The sequence below is a fragment of the Natator depressus genome, chromosome 15, assembly GCF_965152275.1.
Source record: "Natator depressus isolate rNatDep1 chromosome 15, rNatDep2.hap1, whole genome shotgun sequence".
In the NCBI taxonomy this organism is placed as follows: domain Eukaryota; kingdom Metazoa; phylum Chordata; order Testudines; family Cheloniidae; genus Natator; species Natator depressus.
Window position 1 is genome coordinate 15,032,987 of NC_134248.1, and position 14,256 is coordinate 15,047,242.

At 45.3% G+C, this 14,256-nt stretch overlaps 1 protein-coding gene across 1 annotated transcript in view; it reads left to right on the plus strand.

Moving 5' to 3' along the window:
* Positions 1–8,524: 8,524 nt before the first annotated feature.
* The window catches only part of TOP3B (DNA topoisomerase III beta), a 113,815-nt gene continuing 108,083 nt past the window's right edge, over positions 8,525–14,256 (plus strand). Inside the window, exon 1 of the mRNA XM_074972547.1 lies at positions 8,525–8,863. The gene's annotated coding sequence lies outside the window, so the exon portion shown is untranslated. The remainder of the gene's footprint in view (positions 8,864–14,256) is intronic.

Consider the following 14,256-nt stretch of genomic DNA (forward strand, 5'->3'; position numbering starts at 1 on the left):
GAGTACCCCCCAAGTTTCACCTCACTTAAACTACTTGCTTACAAAATCAGACATAAAAATACAAAGGTGTCACAGCATTGAAAAAGTGCTTGCTTCCTCATTTTTACCATATAATTATAAAAGAAATCAACTGGAATATAAATATTGTACTTGCATTTCAGTGTATATTATATATAGAGAAGTATAAATAAGTCTCTGAAATTTTAATTTTGTACTGACTTTGCTAGTGCTTTTTATATAGCCATTGTAAAACTAGAAAAATAACTAGATGAGTTGATGTCCCCCTTGGAAGACCTCTGTGTACCACCAGGGGTACAGTCACTTTTGGTTGAGAACCACTGTTATAGATCGTCCTAGCTGTAAAATACAGCCAGGCTTGGATTGTCAAGGTCTAGCGTAGACCCAAATCAATTTAATAAATACCAGTTTCAAAAGCCTTGAATGCATATGGGAAATGAGGTGCTACGGTTGTAGAAACTGATGGCTTGTAACAGTGATGGCACATTTTCCTGTATGTGTGAAGCCCTCTGGAGATAGATGTTTACAGTATTATTCTTCAGTATCCCCAATGCCAAGTATTAAAAATCATGAGATTTTTAAAAAATAACTAAATTTGGGGCATTTTTTATTTATCTGTGGAGCCCTTAGCATTCACATTTTCCTCCACACCAGTGAAGGCTGGCAATTTATGGGGAGAATAGGCAGAGGGGGAGAGGGAGCTGAGATTCTCATGTACTTGCCTACTTCAGGAGCTGGGGCTTTATGAAACACGAGTGAAACTTGTGATGAAAATGGTAAGATTTGGGACACTATTTAGTTGGTCCCTGTTCTTTTCTTAGGGCACCAAACTGTTTTTTACAATATTTGTCACTGAAGGGAACTAATCTCTGCAGGTAAGCTTACATCATAAACTCAGCAACTGGGGCCTGTGACTTTAGTAGACTAACTTGTATAAATAACTGGGAAAGGTGGACAAAGAACCTTGAGAACAGCAGTGTTGAAATGGGTCGATTTCTCTTCCACAATGTCCAATTTTAATTCAAAATAGTGGACTGGAACAACTTTTGGAAAACAGAATTGGGGATAACTTTGTTAAATACTTAAGTGATATGAGGACTATTGGTTTATAAAATCTAATTACTGTAGTTTTAAATAACTACAGCCTGTACCATCAAAGTATCTGTTTTAATGCTGAATTAATTCCACACACTTGTAGTTCAGTCTGAAATGTATCCTGTATCAAATATTTGATGCCCTTGTTTTAATTTTTAGGGGTAAATGTGTATGGAAAATGCTATTTTCTTTCCCTTTCAACTTCACAGCTCTATTTAACTGATCAATATGTGTACATTTGCCACGTCAGGAGCTATAGAGGTCTCATCTGTAGTGACTGATATACTGAAAGGGGACCAATAAGGTCATGGTGGTTTCTTTAAAATGTCAGAAGAAACTATGAGTTCTTGCTTCTCTATTCTGAATGTCGGTGCAGAGGAATTATTCCTGAACCATCATGTTATTTCACCCATTACATTTGGGCATCTACTGAGTGAGCGAGCAAAGCACACTTTAAACTGTGCAATTTAAAAAAAGTTGACACAACCCTGTAATTGCGATGCTGACTTGACAGTACTTCTGACCCTGTTAGTCCTGTGGAAACCCCCTATTTGTCTTCTGCCTGCTCCTTTCCTTCAGCAATGGAATCAACAGCTGTAGCTACAGATGGACCAAGTTTGACAGCTGTCCTGCACAGAAGCCAAGCTGTAGAATATCTTTTCCAGCAGCAGCATCTTGTTGGGCGTCCGATTCCTTGGCTGGCACAGTTGCAGAGGGTTTTTCTGGTTGGGTTCCCTGCTGGCAGCTGGGAAATTAGCCACGAGCCTGTCAGGGGTTGAAGAATGCAGGGTTGCCTGATCATTTTTCCCTTCTGTATCTCACTTTCTATTTCTTACCTTTGAATTTATGTACTCTGTTCAAGCATAACTTCCTACTCTAATCTATCTCTGGGGCACTGTTCAAAAGTCTTTGTTCATAAAAAGTGATTCAATGTGCAAATTTTGCATCATAGTGCTCTTACGACCTGGAGCTATATAATAAGGTCCTCTCCTCAATTTTTACAATCTGTACTGTGGTAAAAATTTAGGATGAAATCATGCTGCTACAAGGAAATATCCACCTACCAGCCAGAAACTCATGAGGTTCTCTTTACGCAGCTTCTCTTGAATTTTCCCATAGAGAAGAAAGCAGAGATGGAGGGTGCCTGCCTGAGGAAGGAACAGACATGCCAATCTTGGGGCTGCTTTGGGGGCGCAGGGCAATTTGACCATCTCTAAAGTTGTATAGTATTTGCTGTGTGCATATCTCACAGGTACTCTTATGTAATTATGAAAGGCAGACTTTGGGTCTTAAAGTAACAGTTAAAAATCAATATAACAAATACATAGATCTGGGAAAATGAAAGTCTGATTAAACTAATACATAGCCCAAGCACGTTTTATTGCGCCTGTATCTGTAACAATCCTTTAGTGAGACCCTTCTAATTTATCGTTAATAACACCCTTTCCTCCTACAGGTAGGAGGAAATGCCTCCCCAGAGCTGCATCCACCATTTTGTAGCAACATACTAATTTAAATATATACTAAGCATAAAACTGTAAATGAACAAGAACAAATGGATATAAGAACGCCCATACTGGGTCAGACCAAAGGTCCATCTAGCCCAGTTATCCTGTCTTCCGACGGGCCAATACCAGGTGCCCCAGAGAGAATGAACAGAACAGGTAATCATCATGTAATCCATTCCCTGTTGCCCATTTCCTGCTTCTGGCAAACAGAGGCTAGGGACACCATCCCTGCCCATCCTGGCTAATAACCATTGATGGACCTATCCTCCATGAATTTACAGTAAAAGCTATTTTATCCGGTATGTTGGAGGAATGAGGGGGTGCCTGTAAGTGAAAAACGCCCGTTAACTAAGAGGGAGGAAGTTTGGGTGCGGGAGGGGCAGCAGGGAGGAGGTACAGAGTGCTGGATCAGGGGGCTGCTCACCTTGGATGGCTCCCGGCAAGCAGTGACCTGTGCCAGCTGCTCCTAGGCAGAGGCGCGGCTCTGTGCTCTGCCTCCACCTGCAGGTGCTGCCCCCACAGCTCCCATTGGCTGTGATTCCCAGCCAATGGGAGCTGTGGAGCTAGCGCTCGGGTGAACCCTAGTTCTTGTGTTATGAGAAGGAATAAATAACACTTCCTTATTTACTTTCTCCATACCAGTTATGATTTTATAGACCTCCATCGTATCGCCCGTTAGTCATCTCTTTTCCAACCTGAAAAGTCCCAGTCTTATTAATCTCTCCTCCTACAGAAGCCGTTCCATACCCCTCATCATTTTTGTTGCCCTTTTCTGAACCTTTTCCAATTCCAATATATCTTTTTTTAAGAGGGGGTGACCACATCCCAGTATTCAAGATGTGGGTGTACCATGGATTTATAGAGAGGCAAGATGATCTTTTCTGTCTTATTATCTATCCCTTTCTTAATGATTCCCAACATCCTGTTCACTTTTTTGACTGCTGCTGCACATTGAACTATCCACAATGACTCCAAGATTTCTTTCCTGAGTGGCAACAGCTAATTTAGACCCTACATTTTATATGTATAGCTGCGATTATGTTTTCCAAGGTGCAGTACTTTGCATTTATCAACGTTGAATTTCATCTGCCATTTTTGTTGCCCAGTCACCCAGTTTTGAGAGATCCTTTTGTAGCTCTTCACAGTCATCTTTGGACTTGACTATCTTGAGTAGTTTTGTATCATCTGAAAATTTTGCCACCTCACTGTTTACCCCTTTTTCCAGATCATTTATGAATATGTTGAATAGGACTGACTGGTCCCAGTACAGACCCTTGGGCCACACTACTATTTACCCCTCTCCATTTATTCCTACCCTTTGTATTTTATCTTTTAAGCAGTTACCAATCCATAAGAGAACCTTCCCTCTTATCCCGTGACAGCTTATAAACTGGCCATCAACAAATTTAGGCTTGAAATTAGATGAAGGTTTATAATAATCAAAGGAGTGAAGTTCTAAAGCAGCCTTCCACAGGGAGCATTGGAGGCAAAAAGCTAACTGGCTTCAAGACTGAGCTTGGTAAGATCTATGACTGCATGCTGCAAATATCTCCCATGGCTGATGATGGGACACTAGACTTACAGGTATGGGGCTAGGCTCTGGCCCCTGGAAGGGGCGGGGCCTTGGGCAGAAGGGATGGGGCTGGGGAAGGTTAGAGCCAGCCCCTGCCCACCCTGTACCAGCAAGTGCCTCCTTCCCCCTCCCCAGGGTAACAGCGGCAGCCGGGGACTCTGGCAGCGTTTTAAAGGGCCCAGGCGGTAGCAGCAGCTGTAGCCCTGGGCCCTTTAAATAGTCCCCAGAGCCCCGCCACCGCTTCCCCAGGGCTCCACAGCAGGGCTCTGGGGACGGGCTCCGGCTGCCACTACCGCCCCGGGCCCTTTAAATTGTCCCCAGAGCCTGCAGGAGCCCTGGGGAAGCGGCAGCGGGGCTCCGGGGACTATTTAAAGGGCCCAGGGCTCGGCCACTGCTACCGCCCCAGGCCCTTTAAATCGCTGTCCCAGTCCCGACGCCACTACCCCAGGGCTCCGGCAGCAGGGCTCTGGCAGCAATTTAAAGGGCCGGGGGCTGCAGCCGCTGCTGGGAGCCGCAGGCCCTTTAAATTGCGCCTGGGGAAGCCGATCCACCCGGTACGGCGCACTGGCTCTTGCCGATATGCCGTACCGGGGTGTACCGGCTTACTTTCACCTCTGGCTCTGAGTTAGGACAGACAATTCTTTCCCAGGTGTCTGGCTGATGGGTCTTGCCCACATGCTCAGAGTCTAACTGACTGACTGACCCCAAATATGGCAGGAATTGGCAGAGACCCTGGGGAGTTTTTCACCTTCCTCTGTAGCATGGGCCACCTCTGCAGGTTTAAACCAGTGCCAGTGGTGGATTCTTTGTAACTTCAAGTCTTTTTAAATCATTATTTGAGGACTTCAGTAATGTAGCCAGAGGTTAGGAGTCTTATTACAGGAGTGGGTGGCTGAGGTTCTGTGGCTTGCACTATGCAAGAGGTATGAGGAGATGATCATGATGATCCCTTCTGACCTTAGTCTATGAGTCTAACTGGCATGAGGAAATAATAGAGAAGGCAATGGCAAAGCAGAAGATGGAAAGGAAAATACTAATTAGACCTGCACTCTCCAGAGCTTTTTCTCCCCGAGAGCCTCCCATCTAAATGCTACTCAGGAAAACTTCCAGAATTTTGCTTGGAAAGTAGCATTTTGCATCTTCATACCAGGCTTGCTTACTGTTTATTCAAACTCCTGTTTTCGGAAGATTTCAGATCCTTCTAAACCTTTGGAAAAATTCATTCACATAAGACCTTGGCATGGCAGAATGCTATGGAAGTGTGGAGTGCCATCTGGCAGTTTGAGGCTAATGAAACACTCCCAATTTATCAGAAGCATATGCCAGTTTAAAGTTTGCTCAATGGCTGACATACAGTTTTGCTGTATTTAAATTAACATACAAGTGTCAGTTTTGTATGCCTTGGAGCAGAGTGTTAGCAGTGGAGGAGGGTCCTCAAGTCTGGAATCCTACCTAACACAGCCCAAGTTTGACCTTCAGGACACATGTAAGGCCAATACGTTTACCTAGCCTTCTCTTTCTGAAAGGGTTGATTGATTGATAAGTGTGCATTTGTCCAAAGGGGAGTTATGGTTTCTTTAAACTGCCTAGAGATTAATAAGTGCATCTTATAGATATTAAAATATTGTTGGAAGCTTAGGGATAAGGAATAATTGTCAACACAATACACTTCAGGCTCACCTTGAAATGGGTGCGCTGATCCCATTCATTCTGTGCCCATATTCTGTCCAGTAGCAAACATCTCCCTGCCCTCCCTCCAGTTCATTTCAGCTGGGCACGGGCTCACCCCCACCTCTCATCTTACACCCTGCCATGGTAAATGGAGATGAACAGGGATCCCCCTAGATTTGGTTCCTGGAATTGTGTGTTCCAGGACTGGCCGCAGAAGCTCTGTAGCGGAGCGCTCATCCTTTTGGAACTTCCTTTCTTGGGCAGCTCCCCCAGATCACAGCCTAAAATATGTTTGTTCGGTTTAGCGTCTGCTCCAATTTTGTTTGATTTGCTTCAATTCCTGGTAAATATGATGGATTAGACAGCGTTGGCAGCTGGTTTCTCTGCTGCTCATGGTGGGGGCCGTGCACTGTACCACTCTGTACCTCTTAACAATGGTTTTATCGCCAACGCTTGGACGCCCAGGCAGCTACTCTATTTACTTTGTAATAAGATGCATACCCCAAACCCCTGCCCTGCCCATCGCCGGTGGCTCCTCTCACAGTCGATCCTGCTGCCTTGGAGAGTGGGGGAGCCAGGACTGGACTGTAACACGCCTGTCCTAATACGTTCCCCTTGGTTTTTGCAAGGAGATGGAGGGGACCGAGCTTCAGACTAAGCCTGATCTACAACCCAACGGGTGCAACTGTCTATTTTATTTGCTTTAACCCGTGGCGGCAGATTTTTAGCAGGGGAAATACGCAGCACCCCAGAGTGCCGGAGTCAGGGACGTTGAGCAGTTTCTATCACGGCCACTAGCTAGCGCTGCTCTTCTTTCTGTCTTTCTTTCTGTTTGGAGCTGTTATTGTCACGCCTCTGAGCAATGAAAAGCTCGCTTGCTGTGTGCAGAACTTCATGGGAATGTTGCAGATTTGGCAACCCAGCAGCGTAGCCTGGATTGCCTACAAATGTATGCTCTTCGGGGGGAAACAAATAACCTCCACTTCCCTTGCCTTACACCTGCCAAGGCGATCAACTACTGTAATACCTCTAGCACGGCCGTGTCTTGCTTGTTAGGTGGGCTCTGCCAAGCCATCTACTACTCAGCTATTTAAAAGGAAAGTTTAAAACATGAGTGCAGCCTGTAAAGCGGTGCATTAGGCGTTTCTGTTTACTGTCTTTCCACAGGAGCCGTAAAACTCAATCAAAACTGGAGTCTATTTGCTTAAAGTAGACGTATTTGAAGCAATTACCCCTATATTAAAATGCAAACTGGTTTCTAATTTTATGGCCGGGGGGGGGGGATACACAAAGGGGTTACCAGAAATATGCTGGAAGGCCCATGCTCAATGAGAGAAGAAAGCGCCCTGATAATCTGGCAAATCGTTTGCATTGGGGATCCCACCGAAAACAAGAGCTGAAATCATCATCATGTCTCTAGCCAACGCCGGATACAGGACATCGATCCCCGGTAATACTCACATACATGCTCCTTTCCCCTAGCTGCAATTAGCCCGGCTGCCCAAGATCTTCCAGCCCCTGCAACAGAGCTCTCCGGCCATCCCCTAGGGCGGCCCCGCGCCATCCATCATGCACGTTCGCCTCCCCCTGCAACCTGGGTGCGAGACCGTCCATCTGTTACCCGGAAACCATCCGGCCCCTGCGCGAAATCCAGCTGCTGGTTCTGTTCCCGCGGCGCGGCGGCTCCCCGGGGCAGCCTTCATCTCCCGCCCCGCGCCTCGCAGACCCGCACGGTGGGGCGCGAAGGCGGCTGTGTTTCCTTCTCCTTGCGCCCCTTAGCGCAGGCGGAGCTCCCGGGGACGCTGTCCTCCAGCTGGGGAGCGTTGCTCCCTTCTTTGCAAACTCTCCAGGCCGCGGGGTGGCCTTCCTGGCTCTCTCAAGCCAGCCCTTTGGCCCGCTCTGCCCTTGATTTGGTGGGGAGGGGTTTGGGTTGCATAGGTCCCTTCTGCAATCGCCTCGGCATCAGGCGGCAGCAGCATGCAAATCTCCTCTGCTGGGGGCTCCTCCTCAGGCCGGTAGCGGCAGGATTGCTCCCACTCTCTGCCCTCGTCCACTGGAAGCTGCTGTAATCCTGGCCCCTACCCTGCCCAGCTCGGCTGCAGCCCCACTCCTCGGTCCGCTCCTCCCCGATCCTCTCTTCAGGCGCACGCCGGGCTGCTGCCAAATGACGTCTCTTTATTCAGCCTCCGCCTGCGGTCACGTCAAAACACCGGCATGGGGGTGGGGAGCAGCAGGGCCCCGATCCTCGTGTGTGGGCCCAGCCGCGAGACTCGCCTGCGATGGGCTTCTGTCCCTCCTTGCACCACGCGCAGTGGGTGTGAGCCGTTTCTGCCTCGGCAGCGATTACAGGCTCCAGCTGCTCTTCAGACATCAAAAGACACCCTCCCCCGCCTCTTCTCATAAGCCCCCAACACTGATCTGTAGGGAGACCGAGGGGTCTGCACTGTGCAGAGAAGACTCATCTCCGGGAGGCAGCCGCTGGAGGGTTTGGGGGCCGAGCAGCTCCAGCTTTGGGCAGGCTGGTTATCTATCCCGAGGAAACCCATCCTGGCTCTGAGTTCCTGGGAGACCCTGTACTGATCTTCCCTCTCTGCACCCAGCTGAGCCTCCCGCTGGTTTCCCGAAGGCTTTGGGAAGGCTGGCCACAGGGCTCACTGGGACTGGGAGATAGTGGAAAAGGAAATACAGGCCATGTCTACACAACAAAATTATGTGGACTGAAACCGTGGTGGCTGTAGTTATTAAATCGCCAGTGGCGCATGTCCTCACCAGGAGCACTTGTATCGATGATCTTGTCCTTGCAGGCACTGTGGGACATCTCCTGAAAGCCAGTAACAATGGATATTAGCCATGCAGTCTGTACACTGACTCTGCATCAACCTGATTATATTGACCCTGACTCTACACCGCTGGGGGAGGTGGTGTTCCCATATCGGCGTAGAGAGGCACTTATGTTCGAGAGAGACAAATTTAAGTGAAGACACTTCCTCGATGCAAGGTAGCTTACGTTGATATAAGGCTATTTATTATAGGTGGTAGTCAAGAGGTGTAAGTATTCTATATGGCATACATTGTGATCAGGGGCTTATCTGCAGGAGTCCTGTGGCCCACAAGTGATGGAGCATGTGTGAGTTACGCCTGGTGTTCCAAGCAACTATCGATGAAAACTTTGTACCACTCCGCTGTAGCTTGTAACACATAAATTAATTTATTATAAGGGCACAATATAAGACACTAATACCTGGTAGGTAACCGGCTTAAATAAAGCTTAATGTTTGAAGCTGAAATGCAAGAAACCTACAGGCTTATGCCTGAAAGATACCTCGCTTAGCCACTATTAGGCCTTGGGACTTAGATTAAGGTAGCTATACTATATACATAAGCTAGCACAAGTAAATTAATAAATCTGTTGAGTTTATATTTGTTTGTATGCTCATGTTTTGAAAAATAACTGCTGAGTTTGGAAGAAAATGTCTGAGAGATCAATAGACACCACAAGATGAGTGTTGGTAGCTGGGGTGAAATATTAGAGACTTGTAAGCTAACCACATGTTACTATGGTGATAAGATGGTGATGTCAATGTTAATAGATTTAAAAAAAATCTATCCAAGTGGCCTATCCGATGAAGAGTCCCTGATAATATCAGGGTGAGCCTCCTAATAATGGACATGAAGGGTTCAACCCTCATGCATTTTAATGAGCTTTGGTGGGCATATGTGTAACTTATTATAAATAGGGCTTGGCAGATGGCTGGAGGTCACCGCTTCCTGGAGGTCATCCTTTCCTGACCCTCAACAGGAGCCGGCCACCTGCACTCTTCTTCAGGATTCCATATGGAGATGTGAGTTCGAAAGAATTGGATATACTGGTGCTAGATGCTTTTTTTTTTTTCCCCTAACCATTGCAATTTATGTGACAGTTAGAGGAAAACACCAGTTAATGTGTGATAAGACTTTTCATAAAGATTGTTTCTTGCATACTCCAGGTCTCCAGCAATGATGCTAGAACACATGGTGGTGTTAGCCTTCATGCTTTAAATACTGGAGTAGCTATGGAGATCGGACTTTTCTCTGATACTAGAATTTAAGAGGGATAATCAATATTATTCAATACCATAACCAACAAAAGCCACACTACCTTGTATGTATTGTTCTTGTGATATATTTACATAGCCATAGGATAAAGCCACTTTGACCGCCTCGCCTGCTCACTAATCCATCCACTCTGGGGCTACTGATAACTCGGAGCAGTTTCAAACAACCATCATTTATTTGCACACTGTTTCCTCCCCTCCTTCAAATGTGGATTTTGTTCCCCAAACTTACGTACTCCCTCCTCAACCAGTGACCGCTTTAAAGCTATCCCACTGCCTACCATGCTGACCAGTATTGTCTCATTGTTTCCTTGGACTCCCTGATCTATTTGTCTGCATCCATCTGTTGTCTTTTATCTTATTCTTAAATTGCAAACTCCATGTGGTAGGGACAGTCGTCTTGCACTGTGTTTATACAATGGTTATACAAAGGGCCTCATTGAGTTTCTAGGCACTATGGTATTACAAATAAATAATAATAAAATATGATGTCTCATGACCATGCAAAAGGCTGGAAAGGGTGATGTGTTATCATTAATGTTATGGTAGCACCTAGAGCCCTAAGCCCCACTGTGCAGCAGCTAGCACGAACTTACAGCTAAAAGTTGGTCCCTGCACCAAAGAGCTTACAATCTATGTAAAAGATGAGATGTCATAGATTGTTACAGTGAACAGATTCAGGGACTGCAAGATAACAGACATTTGTACCATCAAGGAATGTACACCTGTCCCAGATCCACCCAATAGAGCTCACTCACTTCTGGTCCCAGAATGTCCTGATTTCAGAGTAGCAGCCGTGTTAGTCTGTATCCTAAAAAAGAACAGGAGTACTTGTGGCACCTTAGAGACTACCAAATTTATTTGAGCATAAGCTTTCGTGAGCTACAGCTCACTTCATCGGATGCATGCAGTGGAAAATACAGTGGGGAGATTTTATATACACAGAGAACATGAAACAATCGGTGTTACTATACACACTGTAACGAGAGTGATCAGGTAAGGTGAACTACTACCAGCAGGAGAGAAAAAAAACCTTTTGTAGTGATAATCAAGGTGGGCCATTTCCAGTAGTTGACAAGAACATGTGAGGAACAGTCGGGGGGGGGGGGGGGAGAATAAACATGGGGAAATAGTTTTACTTTGTTTAATAATACATCCACTCCCAGTATTTATTCAAGCCTAATGTAATGGTGTCCAGTTTGCAAATTAATTCCAATTCAGCAGTCTCTCATTGGAGTCTGTTTTTGAAGTTTTTTTGTTGAAGAATAGCGAGTTTTAGGTCTGTAATCGAGTGACCAGAGAGATTGAAGTGTTCTCCGACTGGTTTTTGAATGGTTATAATTCTTGATGTCTGATTTGTGTCCATTTATTCTTTTACGTAGAGACTGTCCAGTTTGGCCAATGTACATGGGAGAGGGGCATTGCTGGCACATGATGGCATAGATCACATTGGTAGATGTGCAGGTAAACGAGTCTCTGATAGTATGGCTGATGTGATTAGGCCCTATGATGGTGTCCCCTGAATGTCCTGAGTTAGATTGTGTAGAAAAGCTGTTTTAAAAAAACTTTTCTGTTGTTTGTTACTCCTCTATAGCCCTGTACAGTTGGCCTCGTGCTAATTAGTGCACCAGAGATCACTTGGGGAAGTACACAAGAAATAGTCCCAATTCCATTTTTTTAAACCTCTAAAACATTTGTAAAATAGTTCTTCCTGTAACGTGTCCTATACAGACTATATGCAGGTGTGATGTGGCACAAAGGCTTTATCAATGCTTGTTTTGGGATGATCCATGTAACTTATATGTGGCTTCACTTATGCATAATGTGCAAATCCCCAACTCCTGCAAATACTGCACAATCACATATTCCTTAAGCATGAGGGAATATAGTGTGTGTGTGTGGGGGGGGGGGAAAACTGGGGGGCGTTAGTGCAATATTATGATTGCCCCGCTAAAATAAAAATCGGGAACTGCAGTATCTACAGCATGCTTAACTCAGTGAAGTTGCACATACATAGCAATGTATCTTCCTGTCTGTCTTGCTAACGTGGTAACTTTTTACTATATTGCTCTTTGCTATCACATGTGTGCCACCAGTGGAATGGGGATGGAAAGGAAGCTATTGTTCACCTGGAGACAGTTTTCTGTAAAGTTGTGTTACAGCCATTAAAGGAGATGTGCTGCTGCCTAGTATCTTAGCTTTCATTAAAAAAAAAAAAAACGTTCTAAACTACTGGATAATGCAGGGAAAGACAGCAAAGGTCCTAAAATCCCAGGAGAGAAAGAGAGACGTAATATTTTAATGCTCGCTATTTTCTCTAGCGCCTGACGCAAAAGCATTGATTTGTGGCAGAATTTTTAATGTTAACAACTTGCTGAAACAGTCTCCCTGTACAAAAGGTCCCAGCAGCAACTTGACAGCAGTCTCTGTGCCCACTGGCTCTTTACTCAGGGAGAAGGTGTATTATAATATCACCAGGGAACATGGCTTCAGTAGGCTTAAAAAAAGAAAAATCTTAGCAGGTCTTACTGCGCATGCTCAGAAGTGATGTCTCAATGGCTTATAACTTTATTACCTGTCAGTGAAGAACCCTTAGATTATGAATTCGCAACCTGGGGGTCATTGTCCCTACAAAAAGGAGTCTGGGTGGGAGGGTCACCATCGCCCCGCCCTTCCCATATTGCTAAATGAGAAGGGAATCCAGATAGATGGGAAGGCGGCTCTTCCTATGGAAAAGGTGGTAAGTAGAGTCCCTGTATGGAAAAGGTTGAGAACCACTGCCTTCGATGCCAAGCTTGAAATTTCAAAGTTCAACTCTTATAGTTATTTATCCAGACTTTTATTTACAGAGGGGAAAGGAAGTGATCTGATTTTAAATGGGAAAATAGTATTCCCTGCCCCCATCCCCCAGACACTCATAGCTATAAAAACATCTAAGGATTCTTGCTCATACTGTAGAAAAAAGTCACCATATGGGCAAAAATCAAACACTGAAAATATCAGACCAAAAGGTGAACCACAAAGTTATTGGTGTGAAAACAGGGGCTTCTGACGGAAATTACGTTGCAACCTTAACTATATTGGTCACTATATTGCAAGTTTGTGTTGTGAGAGAGAATATCAGGACTGCCCTTGGGTACAGAGTTTCTGAAAGCTGTGCTGATTGAAACTGGCCAGGAAAAACCTCAAATATACACTGACTTCTCTGGAAGAAGAGAGTTTACACCAGTGGGTCTCAAACTTTTTTACTGGCGACCCCTTTCACATCGCAAGCCTCTGAGTGCTACCCCCCCTAAGAAGTTAAGCACACTGTTTAATATATTAAACACCATCATAAATGCTGGAGGCAAGCGAGGTTTGGGGTGGAGGTTGACAGCTCGTGACCCCCCATGTAATGACCTCGTGACCCCCTGAGGGGGGGGGTTTGAGAACCCCTGGTTTACACTGAGCTGTGTACCCCCCCTTCAACTGTGTTGTGCGGGGGACGACAGGGAAAGAGGCTATTGGACTAAAGGGGAAATTGGCACGTGAGGGGTATGAGTGTGGTTGAGGGTGACAGTGCATTGTGGGGGCAACATGGCAAGAAATGTGCAGGTAAAGGATCCTTGAGTCATCCTCAGCTTGTCCCTTCATGTCACTTGTGCCCCTTCTTATTCTGCGTCATCCTTCCTTCCAACACCCCTTGTGCAAATGCAGGACTATCCTATGCTCTATGCTTAGTCTGTGCTTAGATTCACACTAAAATTGAATTGGGATGTAAAATCCTGTACGAGCAGAAAGCAGCTGGTGCTGAAGATGATCCCTTCATAGGATAGAAAGCTGCATGAAGCAACCCTACTAAGGATATTGTTGAGTGTGGTACTGTGTTAAAAGGTGTTTCTGAAGAAACAATTGAAAAAAGCTCTTGCCATCTTCATGCAATTATTCCTTTCACCTTAATTCACACACAGGTTGTTCACCCTAGAATTTTCAGTACAAGGAAAGTGCCTGGTAGTGTTACATCAGACTTTTCCTTAGTCTAACATAGGAAGAAACCAAAGGAAAATGACTCATTGTTTCACTGGTAAATAAACAATTTAATATGACGGGCGAGGGAACTTTATATATGCCTTGAATGATCTAACATCCTTTAGGAAGGATGGTCATGTGGTTAAGTCACTGGAAGTCCTATTGAGAGAGTTGGCTTTGATTCCCAGCTCTGCCACAGATTCTTTGATTTACTCAAGATCACAAAATCTCCCTGTACTTCATGTTTCCCTCCCATCTGGAAAATGGGAATAATAATCTTTCCTTTATC